This window comes from Sinocyclocheilus anshuiensis, unplaced genomic scaffold, assembly GCF_001515605.1.
Source record: "Sinocyclocheilus anshuiensis isolate Anshui unplaced genomic scaffold, SAMN03320099.WGS_v1.1 scaffold63, whole genome shotgun sequence".
Taxonomy (NCBI): domain Eukaryota; kingdom Metazoa; phylum Chordata; class Actinopteri; order Cypriniformes; family Cyprinidae; genus Sinocyclocheilus; species Sinocyclocheilus anshuiensis.
Window position 1 is genome coordinate 2,550,306 of NW_015552625.1, and position 5,384 is coordinate 2,555,689.

The following is a 5,384-nucleotide window of genomic DNA, read 5'->3' on the forward strand; positions in this document are numbered from 1 at the left end:
CACAGAACCGTGCTTCACTGAAAGATACGCATGACAATCGCAGCTTCTGTCGAATCGCGATCTCGATTCCATTTCGATTTATCGTGCAGCCCTACCTGCATACTTACAAAATCAAAAGTAAATCAATATATTCTTCATCAAATTCAGCACAAATAGTACAAGAACTCACGCACAGCGCTTGTCATGTTTATGTGGCATTACTATCAGTACCAACAGCCTTTTTTCCCACGATCCCTTTGTTTTGTCTGCCAAAGCCTGTTAGTGTGGTCTGTTTGATCTGGAGCTGACCCGACCAAGGGTTTAGCCAGATCTCACATTAGTGCCATTAGACATGTGACTACTAGAGCTGGCCTGCAAAGCTTTATGCCAGTGACTCTTGAGCAGCCTACCCACCTTTTTTCCGATTAAGTCTATTGCATTTTAAATTATGGGTGGAATTTACAGTTTGGAAGGAGTCCTGAAACAAAACATTTCAAATAATAAGGCTGCTAATCCTTATCTGTCAGTTTGACTGACTAAGCCGTACATTTTCTGAATACTCCATTTTTATCCATCAGGAAAATAATGTAACTTGATATTTTAATGCAACATTGTTATTACAAGAATATCTGTGACAAGAGCTCTTTTCAGTCCGATGTGTCATGTTCTTCTGATAATTTTATTTTTCTTTTCAAATGTAACAATATGGAGAAGACAACAGATACTGCACTCTTGTGGTCTATTCTCCTGATTTAATGGACATGTTCCAAACTTGAAAGTTTCACTTAAATGCACTAGGAAAACACTTTTTTTTTTCTTCACAAGCCCTCACTCACACCTCTTTCCTGTTTTTTTTTTCTAATCCCTATTAGCAGTGTTTACTGGAATGTTTCTAAAACAGTGAAATACAATTTGATGTATATCAGAATGGTGGAAAGCTCTTTGAAACATCCATCAATGTTTTTGAAAATGACGTAACATTTTTTCATTCACACAGTATACAAGTATATTACATGATATAGACCTATTACTACAGTTATATTGCTGTGGAAAGACTTGTTTGAACTTTTGGGGTTATTCATGGTCTGCAGAAAATTATTTGTCAATGGTTTCACATGTTTAAGGTTCCTTTTGATGATTGATAGTTGAAGGGTGTGGAGACTGTCATCTAGTTTTCGCACACCGGACCTTTAAACAAGTTCACTGGCAGTATCTGAATGGTCACAGTTTAACAGAAGTTACTCCCATAATTCACACAAAGCATTAGGTGTGTAAGGAAAAAGCATAAGGAAAAAGGAGGTTATGCTGCATGTAGGCACATTTAAGCATCACAAAGAAATATGAACTACAATTCATGACAGAAACGCCTTTATGTCCTGCATTAACAGTTACATAAAGACTCCTATTTCTGAGCAGAGCATATTGTTTTCAGAGTTCAGATTCAGAGTCACGTTCTGTCATGACATATGACATTTAACATGCTATGTGATATTTAACATCCTGTCTAACGTTACTTCAGCATACACAACTTCCTCATGTAATCACAGATCCCTCCCTGAGAAATAGTAAACTAAAAGAAAACAGGTAACGTAAAATCTCGGTATTATGATCGAGTTCAGCAGGTGCATAACTATAAAAATCACACACCATTAGAGGCACTAAACAGGTTAAAATTTGAGATAGTTTAAAAAAAAAATTTCTCTCACATGAATCACATCACACGTTCAGACTTTATATATATATATATATATATATATATATATATATATATACGCGTTAAAGTTTAACTTTCTCGAGATGTACTAAACATTCTCTGAAACATCAAAGCTGCATTACAACACTAACGTAAGTCCGCGAAAAAAAAGTTAATCTCAACAAACTTTCTCAACAAATCTTCTATTTAGCTACAGTGCGCTGAAGTAAAACCTGTACATTTCTATTAAAACCTCGCACATTTCTTCAGGTTTCAGTACAGAAAAAAAAGAAACTATATACTTTTATATGAAAACGACATTTCTTTCTTCAGTTTTGTTCCATAGGGATTCAGGAACAATACGCCTCTCTTCCGAACCAAATCCTGTGAGGAATGCCTGAGCTATCTTTCTAAACTTTTCGTCATAGAAAATGTTTGTAAAACTTACTAGTTTCATTCAAAACTGCGTCCGTACAAAGTTGTGGGTGAAACCCTTGATAACGGGACCGTTAGCTTCAGTCACTGGTATCCTCGCGAGCTCCGGACTCTCCTCGACCTCAGCACATAAATTACGGCGCGCGGGCAGTTCATAGCGCTCTGTGAGAATGCAGAGACGGGCTGGGGGAAGGGCGGCGCTATTACCTGCAGCCCCTGCCCTGCCCCCAGACACACACAGAATGGGGGCGGGGGAACTACTGAGCAGTGCCCACCCTTGAAAAGAGATTAATTTATCCCATCAAATCTGTAGTTTTAGAGCTTTTACTTCATGCCTTTTATCTTTAAGGGTACATGCTAGTGTACACTTAAAATCACATTTAGAATATACTCCTAATAAAACACAAATGATGCACTATAACTTTTTGTCCAATCAAATGAGCTTCATAAGAATTTTCCTCCCACTCAGTGTTGGGATAACGCATTACAAGTAACATAAATGACTTAATCAGATTACATTTTTTTCAAGTAACTAGTAATGTAATGGATTAATTTTACATTTTTTTATAAAATGGGCTATCTGAGTTACTTCTTCAAATAAGTAAAACCAGTTACTTTGTTTCCCATGTATTGACTGACAGCTCTCCTGTCCCCAGGAGTAAGAGCAGAAGTGTTGTGTGCACCGTGTGAACGTGATGTTACTGCAGTTCTAGACTAAATGTGAACATGCATTTAATCATCTCACTTGCACAAAAACAGGTTCACTATTCCTCAAAATCAATAAAAACAGTGAAATGCAAAATTAGAATATGATGCAAACCTGCAATTATTGAATATGTTAAATAACACAAATATCCTTTATGTATTTAATCCCATAACCAACGACTTTGCTGCTGACCTTTGATGATCCAATTCAACCATACTAATGTCTTCAGATAAACAAGAGTGTTGAACTTTCTTCTCCTGCGTTATACAGTTTAATTTACATTTCCTTCAGCCTCAGTCTTATTCATTTCACTTTTGTTGTGAAAGGGCTTTTATATTTGCAAAAAAAAAAGATTTTTTTTTTAACAAACAAGCAAGCCCTGCCCAGATTTTAATGCAAAAGTAATGTAATGCATTACTTTTCATAAAAAGTAACTATTAGTTACTTTTTTAGGAAGTAACGCAATATTGTAATGCATTACTTTTAAAGGTGGCATAGAATGGAAAACTGTATTTACCTTGGCATAGTTGAATAATAACAGTTCTGTACATGGAAATGACCTACCGTGAGCCTCAAACACCATTGTTTCTTCCTTATGTAAATATCGTGCATGCAAAAGACCACTGAAAAATAGGCGAATCAGAACATAACACCGACTGTGACGTTACAGTTGGAATCACTAATAGTTACGCCCCCAACATTTCCATATACCTGCCCATGTTCTATACCAGCCGCCAGCCGAACCTGCACAGCCGAATCATCAGAAGTTCTGCAGGTATTGTGAAGAAACAAGCGAGAATAGCGAAAATGGCAGATCATGGAAATAAACGTTATGTTCCAGGCTGTGCAGGGGATGTCATGTGCAGGGATGGGTTGGTGTCTGTATTCAGAAAGTCACGGAAAACAAATAATGCGTTCTAATAAAATAACACGAGCCACTAAAGGGACATGTTAACTGCTTGCTTGCTAGCGGTAGCCTGTTACATTATAGTACATAATACATTATACTATAAACATTATAGTTCTCTGCCTGTCTTTAAGTCCCTGCTAAAAACTTATCTGTTTTCCTTAGTGTATTGATTACTGTTATTCGGTAATTTTTTTAATGGGTTGTTCATATTTTTTATTTGGCTTGCTTTCTTTGTATGTTTTTATAAATTTCTCTTCTGTAAAGCACTTTGGTCAGCCTAGCGGCTGCTGTAAATGTGCTATACAAATAAAATGAACTTGAACTTACATAAGATTTCACTTGCCACATAAACAGAGTAAGGAGAGATGACTGAGGATGATGGCGAATGATTTACAGATCCTGAGCACCACTGACAAGCATCTGATCTTGTAAAATGTGTGGTAAGTACTGCTGCTGTAGTTTACACAGATCACGTGCGATCGCAAATCTTGAAAGTGAAAGTAAAAAGCCATCGTGCATTCGAAAGCAGGTTCAATGCCCCGCATATTAATAGCGGCTCCCTGATGCCCACATTTTATATACAGTATAATTACCCAAAGATATAACTGCGAGAGACAGTATTGAAATATATATTTCCTTCCTGCTGTGTGAGCTACTGAAATGAGCCGCACTGTGAAACAGCCAATCAGAGCAGAGCTCAACATTATTATTCATGACCCTTCCAAATAAGGTAAAAACAGACCATTTCATTGTAGTGACAAATCCTAGGGTTGTAAATGGACATGTAAAACCGTTTCTGGAGATTTTTTGCCCTTAACTAAGCCACATACCTTTTATGTAGATATCAGAGAACAATTTAAAATATTGTATCAATGCATTCTATGGCACCTTTAAAAGTAACTTTCCTCAACTGCTTCCATTAATATAAATCATGAGCAGCGTCCAAAATCTCATACTTGACGTACTGAAGGTTTATGAATTATGCTGGTGTAGAGTATAAAGGGCCACCACACCAAAAACGATAGCTATAATGATAATCAGCGCCAAAGCATAATAACGTTCTGTTTATTAGACACCCGCAACAGTTCTGTCGTCTGCCACTTTAAATGCTCAAGCGCTTTAAAATCTGGTGGATTCTGATTGGCTGTCAATGTTTTTATCATTCCTCATGTTCCTCCTTCTCCTTATCGTTATAGTTGTGGTGTAAACTTCCCTATTCTCATAGAATTAGAACAATTATTAAAACTTTACAGTTTGATTGTAGTTATCTTTAAACTTATCGTATATGTGATATATGTGATTTAGCTGTCAAAAATCACTACATAGATATCAATATAGTATAATGCGTTTATCTCTATGATTCCTAGATAACATGACTTTGGTATTTAATGTGAGCCAGTCTTCTTAAACTTTACCAAGTGTCACTTTAACAGTTTTAAGTTAAAGTGACACTAATAAAAAGACAAAGTTATTTGAGAATAAAATAAGCATTTACACAACTTACTGAGAATGCAGACAAAGGAAGCTCTACTCTTGGGGGGGAGGGGGGATTTTATTCTTCAGAGCCTAAAGACAGGCACCAAGCACCAAACATCTTTCAAAACAGCAATTTTACAATCCCCAAACAGTTAACTGAATGACTGCTGATTGAATGAAAATAA

At 36.5% G+C, this 5,384-nt stretch overlaps 1 protein-coding gene across 1 annotated transcript in view; it reads right to left on the reverse strand.

Annotated features, from left to right (window-relative positions):
- LOC107666364 (inactive ubiquitin carboxyl-terminal hydrolase 54-like) overlaps positions 1 to 2,257 on the reverse strand; it is a 48,579-nt gene extending 46,322 nt beyond the window's left edge. The window contains exon 1 of the mRNA XM_016457625.1: positions 2,121 to 2,257. The gene's annotated coding sequence lies outside the window, so the exon portion shown is untranslated. The remainder of the gene's footprint in view (positions 1 to 2,120) is intronic.
- Between the last annotated feature and the right edge of the window lie 3,127 nt (positions 2,258 to 5,384).